This window comes from Eleutherodactylus coqui, unplaced genomic scaffold (assembly GCF_035609145.1).
Source record: "Eleutherodactylus coqui strain aEleCoq1 unplaced genomic scaffold, aEleCoq1.hap1 HAP1_SCAFFOLD_101, whole genome shotgun sequence".
NCBI lineage: Eukaryota > Metazoa > Chordata > Amphibia > Anura > Eleutherodactylidae > Eleutherodactylus > Eleutherodactylus coqui.
In genome coordinates this window covers 520,004-537,633 of record NW_027102216.1, presented here as the reverse complement: position 1 = coordinate 537,633, position 17,630 = coordinate 520,004, and the positions used below count along the sequence as shown (strand labels likewise).

At 46.8% G+C, this 17,630-nt stretch overlaps 4 non-coding genes and 1 pseudogene across 4 annotated transcripts; all 5 read left to right on the top strand.

Moving 5' to 3' along the window:
• The first annotated feature begins 553 nt into the window (after window positions 1-553).
• On the top strand, window positions 554-744 carry LOC136599525 (U2 spliceosomal RNA). Its single transcript, XR_010789074.1, has one exon. It is a non-coding gene; the product is annotated as a U2 spliceosomal RNA (small nuclear RNA).
• Window positions 745-3,414: 2,670 nt separating this feature from the next.
• On the top strand, window positions 3,415-3,605 carry LOC136599524 (U2 spliceosomal RNA). The gene has a single exon (XR_010789073.1). It is a non-coding gene; the product is annotated as a U2 spliceosomal RNA (small nuclear RNA).
• Window positions 3,606-11,400: 7,795 nt separating this feature from the next.
• Window positions 11,401-11,610, top strand: LOC136599568 (U2 spliceosomal RNA; annotated as a pseudogene).
• A 2,646-nt stretch (window positions 11,611-14,256) lies between these two features.
• LOC136599523 (U2 spliceosomal RNA) lies at window positions 14,257-14,447 on the top strand. Its single transcript, XR_010789072.1, has one exon. It is a non-coding gene; the product is annotated as a U2 spliceosomal RNA (small nuclear RNA).
• Window positions 14,448-17,092: 2,645 nt separating this feature from the next.
• LOC136599522 (U2 spliceosomal RNA) lies at window positions 17,093-17,283 on the top strand. Its single transcript, XR_010789071.1, has one exon. It is a non-coding gene; the product is annotated as a U2 spliceosomal RNA (small nuclear RNA).
• The last annotated feature ends 347 nt before the right edge of the window (window positions 17,284-17,630 follow it).

The window sequence follows — 17,630 nt, the reverse complement described above, 5'->3', positions numbered from 1 at the left end:
GTATGTATGTATGTATGGCGGGCGGGCAAAAAAGGCCTGCTGTATGTTTTTAAGTTCTTCGGATGACCATGCCGCTCTAATATTCTCCTTACTAGGGTCTACTAATGCTGGCCCAGGGGAAGGCAATAAAGCCCTATGGGGCCGAAGCCAATTTCCCTTATTTTAGGTAAAAAGTTTCCATCCGTCCCTACTCGAAATGCGGCTGGCCGAAGAGATCCCTCCAACCGACCGGCCGACGCACCTTCAGAGACAAACTAGTGCTTGCTTCTAGTGTCATCGCCGGCTTAACCCTCGTTTGTAGGGAGCTGACGAGTCCTGCAGCAGCAGGCTCTGCAAGCCTAGGATGCGTGAGCACGGTGCAAGAGGAAGGACTGAGGGTGTGAGGCTGGGCGCGGTTGAGAAGGCGTGGGGCGGGGCTATGGAAAGTTTTACTAGCTCTCCCAGCTGCCTGGGTGCATTGTGGGTGCGCCCAGAGTGCTGGCTGAGCGTGTTGCCTCAAGCCTTGGAAGTGGAGTTGGGCGGACCGGGCTACAGGTGAAACCCATTTCGGGTTATCGCTTCTCGGCCTTTTGGCTAAGATCAAGTGTAGTATCTGTTCTTATCAGTTTAATATCTGATACGTCCCCTATCTGGGGACCATATATTAAATGGATTTTTAGAACAGGGAGCTGGAAAAAGAGCTTGCTCTGTCCACTCCACGCATTGACCTGGTATTGCAGTACCTCCAGGACCGGTGCACCCCCTTTCCTACAGCAGTTTCCAAAAGCAGAAAAACAAAACTGACGAGCAAGAGGTGCAGCGCAGCTGTGGCGGCTGCTGCTACCACCACCCAAGCACTTTGATTGACACTCAGCCCGTCTGCTCGCAACATTGTATCCACTGAGCAGCTGCGTCTGCCAGAGTGTGCACAGCACAGGTACAACTGGAAGCAAAACAACACACACACCAGTTCATATGGCAGCCGCACTCTATAGTTCGTACCTACCGCTGCGCTAATAGCCAAGTTGGAAACATCGGGCAGGCACAGCGTATCCTGGCAGCCTGCGTCTGTATGCTTCACGTATTCGGGTCATGGGTGTATGTGCAGGGGGCCCGGAGCCCCAGGGGGCCCATAAAGTCTCTCTTCCCCACATTGTAAACCAATGCTATCAATGAAGCTTTATAGTTTGGGGGCCCAGTTCCAGACTTTGTACTCGGGCCCCGCAGCTTCAAGTTACACCTCCAGATCAGGATAATGCTAGGCCATTCCAACCAGCCTGTGTGTGTGACCTGCAGTCGCTGGTAGTCGAAAAGCGGCCGGCCCCGGATGCGCGCTTCAGAGTGGACAGACAGCAGCGGACCCCCAATCACACAGGCCCAAGGCTTGCTATGTAGCACGGAATACCTCATTGGACTGCAGCACTCCACGCGGGCTGAGATACACGCTCCACGTGGGATGGGCAGTATTCGTCCATGAAGATCCAGGCCAACGTTTAGAGATGGAGCAACACTCGGGGAGCAAAGAACTCCAACGAACGGACGTCTACTTTACAAGGATGTATTGCTTTATTCAATGCATGGACACAGAAACAGTTCAACCGCTCGATTACAGACCGCAGTCAATACAGTAAAGAAAGAAATGTGTCTGTTTAATGTAAACTTGCATGGAGCTCGTTTGTCAGCCACTGACTGACTGAATGCTGAAACGTGGTCTAACGTTACATGCACCACCAGGGATAAGGCCTTGCCTATAAGCATTCCCCAGCTGGCAAAAACGGAACCTCCCTGCCTATTCCTCACCATGGAAGAACGGAACCTACCTTTTTTTAAAAAAAAGAAAGCCACAGCAGCAGCCAACTAGATTTTGGTAGGCCGCTGTCTCCCCCTTGTGTGCTGCATAAAAAATGCACTCCACTAAAAATAACAATGATCCACGAAATAGAGCGTATGGAGAGAACGAGGCTTCTAGATGAGCCGTCAGGCTATGATAAATTGTATCACACCTGGGCGATATGGATAGATGCCCGGAGCTCACCCCTATTTACCAAGTGGTTACAGACAGGGACATGTGAGTAACACGTTTAAACCACAATTGTAAAGAGAAACAACAATTCCGGAGCCCGCCCCCCCCCCCCCCCCTTTTTGTTTTATTTTCTCTTTCTCCCGTGTCATAGATACCTACCCTCCCTTACCACTCCCCCCCCCCTTACCCTCCCCTCATTCCCCTGTTTGTAGACCTTATAAAATATCACAGACAAACATGATATAGTTCAACTCGAAATTGATTTATTAAGTTTCATTGTCAAAGTTATTTTTACATTGCTTTGAGATAAGGCAAAAGTTTCCCCCCCTCCATGAAACCAATAAAACCTATATTGAATAAAATAAAAATGATGCAGTTACCGGTAGTTCTGCAGCTTCTTGGTGGAAATAAAGACCATCTCCCGTCTCCCAGCTGCAGCAGAGACTGACTGAAATGGCTGCCAAGCCCGGTATTAATGCTTCTAAATTGATGACATCACAAAGGAGTGACATCGTCAGCCTTCCAAACACCTGGCTCAATTGCATACAGTATGTATGTATGTATGCATGTATGTGAGTCTATCTATCTATCTATCTATCTATCTATCTATCTATCTATCTATCTATCTATCTTTATTAATTATGTAGAATATAGATATGGATTATTTCTAATTTACAGATTTTGTAGATATAGATTAAAGATAGATTTAAGATTGTATGTGTGTGTGTATATGTGTGTATGTGTGTGTGTGTGTGTGTGTGTGTGTGTGTGTGTGTGTGTGTATGTATGTATGTATGTATGTATGTATGTATATATATATATATAATGTATATATGTAAAAAAAATATAAAATCTGTAGGTATGTATGTATGTATGGCGGGCGGGCAAAAAAGGCCTGCTGTATGTTTTTAAGTTCTTCGGATGACCATGCCGCTCTAATATTCTCCTTACTAGGGTCTACTAATGCTGGCCCAGGGGAAGGCAATAAAGCCCTATGGGGCCGAAGCCAATTTCCCTTATTTTAGGTAAAAAGTTTCCATCCGTCCCTACTCGAAATGCGGCTGGCCGAAGAGATCCCTCCAACCGACCGGCCGACGCACCTTCAGAGACAAACTAGTGCTTGCTTCTAGTGTCATCGCCGGCTTAACCCTCGTTTGTAGGGAGCTGACGAGTCCTGCAGCAGCAGGCTCTGCAAGCCTAGGATGCGTGAGCACGGTGCAAGAGGAAGGACTGAGGGTGTGAGGCTGGGCGCGGTTGAGAAGGCGTGGGGCGGGGCTATGGAAAGTTTTACTAGCTCTCCCAGCTGCCTGGGTGCATTGTGGGTGCGCCCAGAGTGCTGGCTGAGCGTGTTGCCTCAAGCCTTGGAAGTGGAGTTGGGCGGACCGGGCTACAGGTGAAACCCATTTCGGGTTATCGCTTCTCGGCCTTTTGGCTAAGATCAAGTGTAGTATCTGTTCTTATCAGTTTAATATCTGATACGTCCCCTATCTGGGGACCATATATTAAATGGATTTTTAGAACAGGGAGCTGGAAAAAGAGCTTGCTCTGTCCACTCCACGCATTGACCTGGTATTGCAGTACCTCCAGGACCGGTGCACCCCCTTTCCTACAGCAGTTTCCAAAAGCAGAAAAACAAAACTGACGAGCAAGAGGTGCAGCGCAGCTGTGGCGGCTGCTGCTACCACCACCCAAGCACTTTGATTGACACTCAGCCCGTCTGCTCGCAACATTGTATCCACTGAGCAGCTGCGTCTGCCAGAGTGTGCACAGCACAGGTACAACTGGAAGCAAAACAACACACACACCAGTTCATATGGCAGCCGCACTCTATAGTTCGTACCTACCGCTGCGCTAATAGCCAAGTTGGAAACATCGGGCAGGCACAGCGTATCCTGGCAGCCTGCGTCTGTATGCTTCACGTATTCGGGTCATGGGTGTATGTGCAGGGGGCCCGGAGCCCCAGGGGGCCCATAAAGTCTCTCTTCCCCACATTGTAAACCAATGCTATCAATGAAGCTTTATAGTTTGGGGGCCCAGTTCCAGACTTTGTACTCGGGCCCCGCAGCTTCAAGTTACACCTCCAGATCAGGATAATGCTAGGCCATTCCAACCAGCCTGTGTGTGTGACCTGCAGTCGCTGGTAGTCGAAAAGCGGCCGGCCCCGGATGCGCGCTTCAGAGTGGACAGACAGCAGCGGACCCCCAATCACACAGGCCCAAGGCTTGCTATGTAGCACGGAATACCTCATTGGACTGCAGCACTCCACGCGGGCTGAGATACACGCTCCACGTGGGATGGGCAGTATTCGTCCATGAAGATCCAGGCCAACGTTTAGAGATGGAGCAACACTCGGGGAGCAAAGAACTCCAACGAACGGACGTCTACTTTACAAGGATGTATTGCTTTATTCAATGCATGGACACAGAAACAGTTCAACCGCTCGATTACAGACCGCAGTCAATACAGTAAAGAAAGAAATGTGTCTGTTTAATGTAAACTTGCATGGAGCTCGTTTGTCAGCCACTGACTGACTGAATGCTGAAACGTGGTCTAACGTTACATGCACCACCAGGGATAAGGCCTTGCCTATAAGCATTCCCCAGCTGGCAAAAACGGAACCTCCCTGCCTATTCCTCACCATGGAAGAACGGAACCTACCTTTTTTTAAAAAAAAGAAAGCCACAGCAGCAGCCAACTAGATTTTGGTAGGCCGCTGTCTCCCCCTTGTGTGCTGCATAAAAAATGCACTCCACTAAAAATAACAATGATCCACGAAATAGAGCGTATGGAGAGAACGAGGCTTCTAGATGAGCCGTCAGGCTATGATAAATTGTATCACACCTGGGCGATATGGATAGATGCCCGGAGCTCACCCCTATTTACCAAGTGGTTACAGACAGGGACATGTGAGTAACACGTTTAAACCACAATTGTAAAGAGAAACAACAATTCCGGAGCCCGCCCCCCCCCCCCCCCTTTTTGTTTTATTTTCTCTTTCTCCCGTGTCATAGATACCTACCCTCCCTTACCACTCCCCCCCCCCCTTACCCTCCCCTCATTCCCCTGTTTGTAGACCTTATAAAATATCACAGACAAACATGATATAGTTCAACTCGAAATTGATTTATTAAGTTTCATTGTCAAAGTTATTTTTACATTGCTTTGAGATAAGGCAAAAGTTTCCCCCCCTCCATGAAACCAATAAAACCTATATTGAATAAAATAAAAATGATGCAGTTACCGGTAGTTCTGCAGCTTCTTGGTGGAAATAAAGACCATCTCCCGTCTCCCAGCTGCAGCAGAGACTGACTGAAATGGCTGCCAAGCCCGGTATTAATGCTTCTAAATTGATGACATCACAAAGGAGTGACATCGTCAGCCTTCCAAACACCTGGCTCAATTGCATACAGTATGTATGTATGTATGCATGTATGTGAGTCTATCTATCTATCTATCTATCTATCTATCTATCTATCTATCTATCTATCTTTATTAATTATGTAGAATATAGATATGGATTATTTCTAATTTACAGATTTTGTAGATATAGATTAAAGATAGATTTAAGATTGTATGTGTGTGTGTATATGTGTGTATGTGTGTGTGTGTGTGTGTGTGTGTGTGTGTGTGTGTGTGTATGTATGTATGTATGTATGTATATATATATATATAATGTATATATGTAAAAAAAATATAAAATCTGTAGGTATGTATGTATGTATGGCGGGCGGGCAAAAAAGGCCTGCTGTATGTTTTTAAGTTCTTCGGATGACCATGCCGCTCTAATATTCTCCTTACTAGGGTCTACTAATGCTGGCCCAGGGGAAGGCAATAAAGCCCTATGGGGCCGAAGCCAATTTCCCTTATTTTAGGTAAAAAGTTTCCATCCGTCCCTACTCGAAATGCGGCTGGCCGAAGAGATCCCTCCAACCGACCGGCCGACGCACCTTCAGAGACAAACTAGTGCTTGCTTCTAGTGTCATCGCCGGCTTAACCCTCGTTTGTAGGGAGCTGACGAGTCCTGCAGCAGCAGGCTCTGCAAGCCTAGGATGCGTGAGCACGGTGCAAGAGGAAGGACTGAGGGTGTGAGGCTGGGCGCGGTTGAGAAGGCGTGGGGCGGGGCTATGGAAAGTTTTACTAGCTCTCCCAGCTGCCTGGGTGCATTGTGGGTGCGCCCAGAGTGCTGGCTGAGCGTGTTGCCTCAAGCCTTGGAAGTGGAGTTGGGCGGACCGGGCTACAGGTGAAACCCATTTCGGGTTATCGCTTCTCGGCCTTTTGGCTCAGATCAAGTGTAAGGCTCGGTCTGTGCTGGAGGAGCGATCTGGGTGCGCCCAGTTTTTTTGCTTGGAGCGGCATCTTTTTCCTGTGGTTTTTGGACCGACAGCTGACCCCTGAAAATGTTTGGCATGAAGAATTCCATACGCTTTGAAGTTGCGCCAGGAGATTACAACAAGAACACTGTCGTCTTTATCGTCAGAGATATTCTCCTGGAGAAGATGAAGGTTCCTAAAGCAGCCATCTACAGCGTGCAGGACTTTCCACGGCAGGGTATGTACGATGTGACTTTTACAGAGGAACATATCTGCCTAAATGTTTATGAATGGCTCAGAAAGCACAAGGACATTGACTTGTTGGATGGAGTTAGGATCACTCCGTTGTTTGGCATCCACGAAAAGCCAGTTTTGGTGCATGTCTACAACCCCTTCACTGAGGTTGAACTAGTTAAAAGCTTTTTAAGAAGATATTGCGACCAGGTGAGGGGTGGAGACAAGCAGATGAACATTTTAGGCATATACAACTGCAAGTACAAGTTCTATTGCAGATTTAGACAGAGTGCAGACAGCATTGGAGGTGTGAAGCACCCACCGGCCAACTTCACAATTGCTGGACATAGAGGCTATTTGTCTTATCCGGGGCAACCCACTTACTGCCGCAATTGCTTCGAGTTTGGGCATGTAAAAACTGAATGCACGAAAGGGCAAGTATGCAGAAACTGCCAGGAAGAGGGTCATCACGCTGGTAATTGCCCGCAACCAAAGCGGTGTGACTTTTGTGGCTCTAGCGATCATATGTTTAAAGATTGCACTGCGAGCATAAGGCCCAGAATGGGAGGAGAGAGGGAAGAGGTGCCAGAGCAGGAGAGAGCTGGTAAATCTCCTGGCATACAGAGGAAGGTTGAAAACCCCAAAAGTGTGCAGGCTGAAGCTGCAGGGCCTGCTGAGGTATCTGGAGCCGTAGGGGCCCCAAAAGTGTCTGAGGTTCCAAAAACGTCTGAGACTGCAAAATTGTCTGAGGCCACAAAAACTGAAACTGCAAAAATATCTTGGGCTGCAGTGGCTGCTAAGGCACCTGTGGAGGCTGGAGTGTCTGGAGCTGCTAGGGCACCAGTGGTTGCTAAAGTGTCCAAAGCAACTAAAATGTCCAGAGCAACTAAAGCGCCGGTGGCAAGTAAAACGCCTGTAGTTTCCAAACCACCTGAGGTCGTTAAAGTGTCTGAGGCAGCAGAAATGCCTGAAGCTGTGGAGGTATCTGAGGCCCAGGTGTCTAAGATAATTAGACACCTGGAGGAAGTAATTGAAGGGGTGGAGAGTCCAGTACATCCCTCAGACCCAGAGAACATTGCAAGCTTCTCCTCACCAGAGACTTCCCTGTGTAAGAGGGAGGGTGGTGGGGATTCTGAAAGCTCAAGTGATGAAGAGTTCGCAAAAGTGGTGGGGGACTCTGCTAAAAAACGAAAGTGTGAGAGGAGTAAAGAAAAACCCATGGAAACCGGCGACCCGCTGGAAAAAGTGGCGCAGGACCTTGTCCTTACTACTGATAGTGGTGAAGACTTATAAATGAATCTTTGCATAGGGTACTCACCCTGATGTATTTAAGCAGTATGAAAATGAGGATGTAATATGGGTTTTACCATTTGCTCACAAAATGTCCGGGTGTTTACCAGTAGGGCCAGGAGGACGGCCATACTGAGTTTTCTCAGACAGGAGAATGCGGATGTGTACTGTCTGCAAGAATGTGGGATTACTGGTGATATAAAGCCTGATGAATGGCCTTGTGGGACATGTATATGGTCTGGCAGTAAAACCAACAGAAATGATGGGGTAGGCATATTGCTTAAGTCGGGGGAGGTGCAGCTAGACAGCTACACAGTAATTGAGGTGGGGAGGTGTCTGTCAGCGGTACTGATATATAAAAACACGAAGTTTTTGTTAGTTAATATTTATGCTCCCAGCAGTAAGAATGAGAGAAAACTTTTATTTGAAAAAATTAAATTGTTTATTCAGGGCAGAATGCCAGTAATTATAGTCGGTGATGTGAACTGCGACCTGGACAAGAAGGCTTTTGATTTGTCTGGGAAGGTTTTGTCAGAGATTGTTTCTGATTATAGGTTGCAAGATATGCAGATTTTATGTAACATTAACCCCAAATTATGTACGTACCATGCTGATAGAGGGGGCCTTCATTCCCGGTTGGATTATTGTTTTGTTTCAGAGAATATCATACCGTTAAGTTACCAACAAAAACCAGTTATTTTTTCGGATCATGAGTGTTTGCTGTGTGGTGTGGATGTGAATGTGAGAGGGGTACATGGGAGGGGGCTGTGGAAACTCAATATAAGTCATCTGGAGAGTGAGGATGTGAGAAAGGAGTATGAGTGTCTGTATAACAGGTGGTGTGAGAGGAAAAACAAGTTTGCTAATATTCTGCAGTGGTGGGATTGGGTAAAAAAGAAGACTAAAGCATATTTCAAGTCTTTGGGATATAAACTGGCAGCAAGAAGGCGGGAGGAGTACACAAAACTAAACACACGTCTAAGTTTTTTGGAGAGAATGAGAGAGAATGGTGTGGATGTGCAGGATGAGTTGGTGAGTGTGAGGAGAGAAATTAATAGGTATATGACAGAAAAAGGCAGAAGCATCATATACAGGGCCAAACTGGAAAAGATGGAGTATGGAGAGAAATGCTCTAGGTTTTTCTTTAAAAAGGTCTTTGCAAAGAAACCAACAATAGAGGTGGTGGCGAAAGAGGATGGATGTGAGGTGAGTGGGGATGGTGTGAGTGAGGAAGTGGCTGCGTTCTATGAGGATCTGTATGCGGTGAAAGAGAGGGATGAGAGTTTGGAGAGTGAGGTGCTGAGTGTGCTAGAGAGTAAGCTTGGAGAGGGAGAGAGAGCGTCTGTGATGAGAGACATATCTATGGATGAGGTGGAGAGAGTGGTACAAGGAATGGCTGTGAATAAGACGCCTGGTGAGGATGGGTTGCCTGTGGAATTCTATCGTCTGTTGTGGAAGGTGGTGGGAGTGGATGTGTGTGCGGTGTGTAAGTATATGTGGGAGAATGTGGAAGTGGCTGAGAGTATGCGTGGGGGAGTGATTGTGTTGATACCAAAAAAAGGAAGCCTGAAAAGTCTGAAAAATTGGAGGCCCATCACGTTACTTAACTGTGATTACAAGATTTATGCGAAGATAGTGGCCAACAGAATGAGAGATGTGGTTGAATGTGTGGTGAGTGAAGAGCAATTTTGTGCGGTGCCTGGTAGAAGAGTGCAAGAGAGTCTGGTGTTGTTGAGAGATGTGTTGTGGGATTGTAAGAGTAGAGAGAAGAGTGTGTATGTTGTGTCTATAGACTTTGAAAAGGCGTATGATAGATTGTCTCATAGTTTTTTGTTTAGAGTGTTGTTACGAATGGGTTTCCCGAGTGATTTTGTGTGGAGAGTTCAGAGTTTGTATAATGGAATGTATAGCAGAGTGTTGGTGAATGGATGTGTGGGGAGAAAGGTGAATGGATGTTCTGGGGTGCGGCAGGGCTGTCCGCTGTCCGCAGTCGCCTTTATCTGTGCGATTGAGCCATTGTTGTGCCTGTTGAGAAAGGACAAAGTTGTGAGAGGGATTCATATTCCAGGAAGTGGTGGGAAAGAGTTAAAAGTGTGTGCGTATATGGATGATGTGTGTGTGGTGTGCGAGTCAGAGAGTGCTGTGCGTAGAGTCAAGTTGTTAGCGTCTATTTTTTGTGGTGCGTCTGCTTTTAGAGTGAATTGGTCAAAGAGTGAATGTAAAGTATTTGGGGAGGTAGGTGGAGTGAGAGATTTAGGTTTGAATGTAGTGTCTGGGCCAATGAAAATTCTGGGGGTCATGTTTAATGACTCTGTGGATGGTAAAGAGAGTTGGGAGGCAGCAAAGGAAAGAGTGGAGAAACGGTTGACCTTCTGGAGGATGAGAGATCTTAGTCTCCTGGGAAAAATAGTAGTGATCAAGAGTATTGTTCTGCCAATCTTTTTGTATGTGGCAATGATCTTCCCGCCTGACTATATGAGGCTCAGGAGTTTAAATAGGATTCTATTTGTTTTTTTCTGGGGATCTAAGATGGAGCGCTTGAAAAGAGAGACTGTGGTGAAGAACTGGAGGAATGGTGGTATGAGTTTCCCGAACCTAGAAGTTTATTTTGGAGTGAATGGATTAGTTTTTTTATTGGCTGTGATTGAGAGAGAGAGAAAGGTGTCGTGTATGATGAGATATTTGGCTGGGCGACTGTTTGTAAGGTTAAAGTGGTGCAGGAATGACTTGAGTAAGCCTGTTGCATTCGTGGTTCCAAAGTGGTATGAGTGGATTGTAAAGTTTGTAGAGAAGTATGAGTTGAGTGAAGTGGAAGTGAGTATGCTCCGAAATAAACGTCTGCTTGTGAGAATGATTGAGAGTAGGGAAAGGGTGAGTGAGATAAATCTGGTTGGTGGAAGGAATGTGCAGAGAGTATGGGCGAAAGTGAGAATGGATGGAATGACTGGCAGACAGAAAGAAATTGTATGGCAGAGCTTGCATGGCGTACTACCTGTGAGAGAATTCCAGAGGAGTAGAGGTCTGATAGCAAGAGAGACCTGTCCTAGAGTCCAGTGTGGAGGCAGCGAGAGCATAGTCCACTTATTCTGGAATTGTGCCTATGCCCAGAAAGTGGTGAAAAAATTAGGACCGCTCTGTAAAGAGTTAACAGGCATTCAGTTTCTATCTTTTGAGGTACTGATGTTTGGATTAGGTGCGAGTGATGGAGTGAAAGAAAGATTGTTGTGGTTGTTTTTGTCATGTGTGAAAGAAGTGCTGTGGGATGTGAGGAACGTGTATGTGTATAAAAGAGAAGAGCTGAGTGTGAATGCGAGTGTAAGAATGGTGCTAGGGAAGTTATTCATATGCTACCTATGGGATAAGAGGAGGAGGGGGGTGGATGCGGAGGGCGTTTGGAAGGTGAAGAAGTGGATTCAACTTGTTGGATTGTAAAAATAATGTTTTTTCTTTGTGATATTGTTTTTTGTTACTGTGAAAAATAAGAACAGTAATAAAGCCTGATGATGAAAGGGATGAACGTTGCAGTAAATATGCAATGACAGTTTACTTGAAAGTAAAGTAAAGTAAGTTTTCAACCCAATCTGAGGGTATAAAAAAAAAAAAATAAAAAAAAAAAAAAAATCTGTTCTTATCAGTTTAATATCTGATACGTCCCCTATCTGGGGACCATATATTAAATGGATTTTTAGAACAGGGAGCTGGAAAAAGAGCTTGCTCTGTCCACTCCACGCATTGACCTGGTATTGCAGTACCTCCAGGACCGGTGCACCCCCTTTCCTACAGCAGTTTCCAAAAGCAGAAAAACAAAACTGACGAGCAAGAGGTGCAGCGCAGCTGTGGCGGCTGCTGCTACCACCACCCAAGCACTTTGATTGACACTCAGCCCGTCTGCTCGCAACATTGTATCCACTGAGCAGCTGCGTCTGCCAGAGTGTGCACAGCACAGGTACAACTGGAAGCAAAACAACACACACACCAGTTCATATGGCAGCCGCACTCTATAGTTCGTACCTACCGCTGCGCTAATAGCCAAGTTGGAAACATCGGGCAGGCACAGCGTATCCTGGCAGCCTGCGTCTGTATGCTTCACGTATTCGGGTCATGGGTGTATGTGCAGGGGGCCCGGAGCCCCAGGGGGCCCATAAAGTCTCTCTTCCCCACATTGTAAACCAATGCTATCAATGAAGCTTTATAGTTTGGGGGCCCAGTTCCAGACTTTGTACTCGGGCCCCGCAGCTTCAAGTTACACCTCCAGATCAGGATAATGCTAGGCCATTCCAACCAGCCTGTGTGTGTGACCTGCAGTCGCTGGTAGTCGAAAAGCGGCCGGCCCCGGATGCGCGCTTCAGAGTGGACAGACAGCAGCGGACCCCCAATCACACAGGCCCAAGGCTTGCTATGTAGCACGGAATACCTCATTGGACTGCAGCACTCCACGCGGGCTGAGATACACGCTCCACGTGGGATGGGCAGTATTCGTCCATGAAGATCCAGGCCAACGTTTAGAGATGGAGCAACACTCGGGGAGCAAAGAACTCCAACGAACGGACGTCTACTTTACAAGGATGTATTGCTTTATTCAATGCATGGACACAGAAACAGTTCAACCGCTCGATTACAGACCGCAGTCAATACAGTAAAGAAAGAAATGTGTCTGTTTAATGTAAACTTGCATGGAGCTCGTTTGTCAGCCACTGACTGACTGAATGCTGAAACGTGGTCTAACGTTACATGCACCACCAGGGATAAGGCCTTGCCTATAAGCATTCCCCAGCTGGCAAAAACGGAACCTCCCTGCCTATTCCTCACCATGGAAGAACGGAACCTACCTTTTTTTAAAAAAAAGAAAGCCACAGCAGCAGCCAACTAGATTTTGGTAGGCCGCTGTCTCCCCCTTGTGTGCTGCATAAAAAATGCACTCCACTAAAAATAACAATGATCCACGAAATAGAGCGTATGGAGAGAACGAGGCTTCTAGATGAGCCGTCAGGCTATGATAAATTGTATCACACCTGGGCGATATGGATAGATGCCCGGAGCTCACCCCTATTTACCAAGTGGTTACAGACAGGGACATGTGAGTAACACGTTTAAACCACAATTGTAAAGAGAAACAACAATTCCGGAGCCCGCCCCCCCCCCCCCCCTTTTTGTTTTATTTTCTCTTTCTCCCGTGTCATAGATACCTACCCTCCCTTACCACTCCCCCCCCCCCTTACCCTCCCCTCATTCCCCTGTTTGTAGACCTTATAAAATATCACAGACAAACATGATATAGTTCAACTCGAAATTGATTTATTAAGTTTCATTGTCAAAGTTATTTTTACATTGCTTTGAGATAAGGCAAAAGTTTCCCCCCCTCCATGAAACCAATAAAACCTATATTGAATAAAATAAAAATGATGCAGTTACCGGTAGTTCTGCAGCTTCTTGGTGGAAATAAAGACCATCTCCCGTCTCCCAGCTGCAGCAGAGACTGACTGAAATGGCTGCCAAGCCCGGTATTAATGCTTCTAAATTGATGACATCACAAAGGAGTGACATCGTCAGCCTTCCAAACACCTGGCTCAATTGCATACAGTATGTATGTATGTATGCATGTATGTGAGTCTATCTATCTATCTATCTATCTATCTATCTATCTATCTTTATTAATTATGTAGAATATAGATATGGATTATTTCTAATTTACAGATTTTGTAGATATAGATTAAAGATAGATTTAAGATTGTATGTGTGTGTGTATATGTGTGTATGTGTGTGTGTGTGTGTGTGTGTGTGTGTGTATGTATGTATGTATGTATGTATGTATGTATGTATATATATATATATAATGTATATATGTAAAAAAAATATAAAATCTGTAGGTATGTATGTATGTATGGCGGGCGGGCAAAAAAGGCCTGCTGTATGTTTTTAAGTTCTTCGGATGACCATGCCGCTCTAATATTCTCCTTACTAGGGTCTACTAATGCTGGCCCAGGGGAAGGCAATAAAGCCCTATGGGGCCGAAGCCAATTTCCCTTATTTTAGGTAAAAAGTTTCCATCCGTCCCTACTCGAAATGCGGCTGGCCGAAGAGATCCCTCCAACCGACCGGCCGACGCACCTTCAGAGACAAACTAGTGCTTGCTTCTAGTGTCATCGCCGGCTTAACCCTCATTTGTAGGGAGCTGACGAGTCCTGCAGCAGCAGGCTCTGCAAGCCTAGGATGCGTGAGCACGGTGCAAGAGGAAGGACTGAGGGTGTGAGGCTGGGCGCGGTTGAGAAGGCGTGGGGCGGGGCTATGGAAAGTTTTACTAGCTCTCCCAGCTGCCTGGGTGCATTGTGGGTGCGCCCAGAGTGCTGGCTGAGCGTGTTGCCTCAAGCCTTGGAAGTGGAGTTGGGCGGACCGGGCTACAGGTGAAACCCATTTCGGGTTATCGCTTCTCGGCCTTTTGGCTAAGATCAAGTGTAGTATCTGTTCTTATCAGTTTAATATCTGATACGTCCCCTATCTGGGGACCATATATTAAATGGATTTTTAGAACAGGGAGCTGGAAAAAGAGCTTGCTCTGTCCACTCCACGCATTGACCTGGTATTGCAGTACCTCCAGGACCGGTGCACCCCCTTTCCTACAGCAGTTTCCAAAAGCAGAAAAACAAAACTGACGAGCAAGAGGTGCAGCGCAGCTGTGGCGGCTGCTGCTACCACCACCCAAGCACTTTGATTGACACTCAGCCCGTCTGCTCGCAACATTGTATCCACTGAGCAGCTGCGTCTGCCAGAGTGTGCACAGCACAGGTACAACTGGAAGCAAAACAACACACACACCAGTTCATATGGCAGCCGCACTCTATAGTTCGTACCTACCGCTGCGCTAATAGCCAAGTTGGAAACATCGGGCAGGCACAGCGTATCCTGGCAGCCTGCGTCTGTATGCTTCACGTATTCGGGTCATGGGTGTATGTGCAGGGGGCCCGGAGCCCCAGGGGGCCCATAAAGTCTCTCTTCCCCACATTGTAAACCAATGCTATCAATGAAGCTTTATAGTTTGGGGGCCCAGTTCCAGACTTTGTACTCGGGCCCCGCAGCTTCAAGTTACACCTCCAGATCAGGATAATGCTAGGCCATTCCAACCAGCCTGTGTGTGTGACCTGCAGTCGCTGGTAGTCGAAAAGCGGCCGGCCCCGGATGCGCGCTTCAGAGTGGACAGACAGCAGCGGACCCCCAATCACACAGGCCCAAGGCTTGCTATGTAGCACGGAATACCTCATTGGACTGCAGCACTCCACGCGGGCTGAGATACACGCTCCACGTGGGATGGGCAGTATTCGTCCATGAAGATCCAGGCCAACGTTTAGAGATGGAGCAACACTCGGGGAGCAAAGAACTCCAACGAACGGACGTCTACTTTACAAGGATGTATTGCTTTATTCAATGCATGGACACAGAAACAGTTCAACCGCTCGATTACAGACCGCAGTCAATACAGTAAAGAAAGAAATGTGTCTGTTTAATGTAAACTTGCATGGAGCTCGTTTGTCAGCCACTGACTGACTGAATGCTGAAACGTGGTCTAACGTTACATGCACCACCAGGGATAAGGCCTTGCCTATAAGCATTCCCCAGCTGGCAAAAACGGAACCTCCCTGCCTATTCCTCACCATGGAAGAACGGAACCTACCTTTTTTTAAAAAAAAGAAAGCCACAGCAGCAGCCAACTAGATTTTGGTAGGCCGCTGTCTCCCCCTTGTGTGCTGCATAAAAAATGCACTCCACTAAAAATAACAATGATCCACGAAATAGAGCGTATGGAGAGAACGAGGCTTCTAGATGAGCCGTCAGGCTATGATAAATTGTATCACACCTGGGCGATATGGATAGATGCCCGGAGCTCACCCCTATTTACCAAGTGGTTACAGACAGGGACATGTGAGTAACACGTTTAAACCACAATTGTAAAGAGAAACAACAATTCCGGAGCCCGCCCCCCCCCCCCCTTTTTGTTTTATTTTCTCTTTCTCCCGTGTCATAGATACCTACCCTCCCTTACCACTCCCCCCCCCCCCTTACCCTCCCCTCATTCCCCTGTTTGTAGACCTTATAAAATATCACAGACAAACATGATATAGTTCAACTCGAAATTGATTTATTAAGTTTCATTGTCAAAGTTATTTTTACATTGCTTTGAGATAAGGCAAAAGTTTCCCCCCCTCCATGAAACCAATAAAACCTATATTGAATAAAATAAAAATGATGCAGTTACCGGTAGTTCTGCAGCTTCTTGGTGGAAATAAAGACCATCTCCCGTCTCCCAGCTGCAGCAGAGACTGACTGAAATGGCTGCCAAGCCCGGTATTAATGCTTCTAAATTGATGACATCACAAAGGAGTGACATCGTCAGCCTTCCAAACACCTGGCTCAATTGCATACAGTATGTATGTATGTATGCATGTATGTGAGTCTATCTATCTATCTATCTATCTATCTATCTATCTATCTATCTATCTTTATTAATTATGTAGAATATAGATATGGATTATTTCTAATTTACAGATTTTGTAGATATAGATTAAAGATAGATTTAAGATTGTATGTGTGTGTGTATATGTGTGTGTGTGTGTGTGTGTGTGTGTGTGTGTGTGTGTATGTATGTATGTATGTATGTATGTATATATATATATATAATGTATATATGTAAAAAAAATATAAAATCTGTAGGTATGTATGTATGTATGGCGGGCGGGCAAAAAAGGCCTGCTGTATGTTTTTAAGTTCTTCGGATGACCATGCCGCTCTAATATTCTCCTTACTAGGGTCTACTAATGCTGGCCCAGGGGAAGGCAATAAAGCCCTATGGGGCCGAAGCCAATTTCCCTTATTTTAGGTAAAAAGTTTCCATCCGTCCCTACTCGAAATGCGGCTGGCCGAAGAGATCCCTCCAACCGACCGGCCGACGCACCTTCAGAGACAAACTAGTGCTTGCTTCTAGTGTCATCGCCGGCTTAACCCTCGTTTGTAGGGAGCTGACGAGTCCTGCAGCAGCAGGCTCTGCAAGCCTAGGATGCGTGAGCACGGTGCAAGAGGAAGGACTGAGGGTGTGAGGCTGGGCGCGGTTGAGAAGGCGTGGGGCGGGGCTATGGAAAGTTTTACTAGCTCTCCCAGCTGCCTGGGTGCATTGTGGGTGCGCCCAGAGTGCTGGCTGAGCGTGTTGCCTCAAGCCTTGGAAGTGGAGTTGGGCGGACCGGGCTACAGGTGAAACCCATTTCGGGTTATCGCTTCTCGGCCTTTTGGCTAAGATCAAGTGTAGTATCTGTTCTTATCAGTTTAATATCTGATACGTCCCCTATCTGGGGACCATATATTAAATGGATTTTTAGAACAGGGAGCTGGAAAAAGAGCTTGCTCTGTCCACTCCACGCATTGACCTGGTATTGCAGTACCTCCAGGACCGGTGCACCCCCTTTCCTACAGCAGTTTCCAAAAGCAGAAAAACAAAACTGACGAGCAAGAGGTGCAGCGCAGCTGTGGCGGCTGCTGCTACCACCACCCAAGCACTTTGATTGACACTCAGCCCGTCTGCTCGCAACATTGTATCCACTGAGCAGCTGCGTCTGCCAGAGTGTGCACAGCACAGGTACAACTGGAAGCAAAACAACACACACACCAGTTCATATGGCAGCCGCACTCTATAGTTCGTACCTACCGCTGCGCTAATAGCCAAGTTGGAAACATCGGGCAGGCACAGCGTATCCTGGCAGCCTGCGTCTGTATGCTTCACGTATTCGGGTCATGGGTGTATGTGCAGGGGG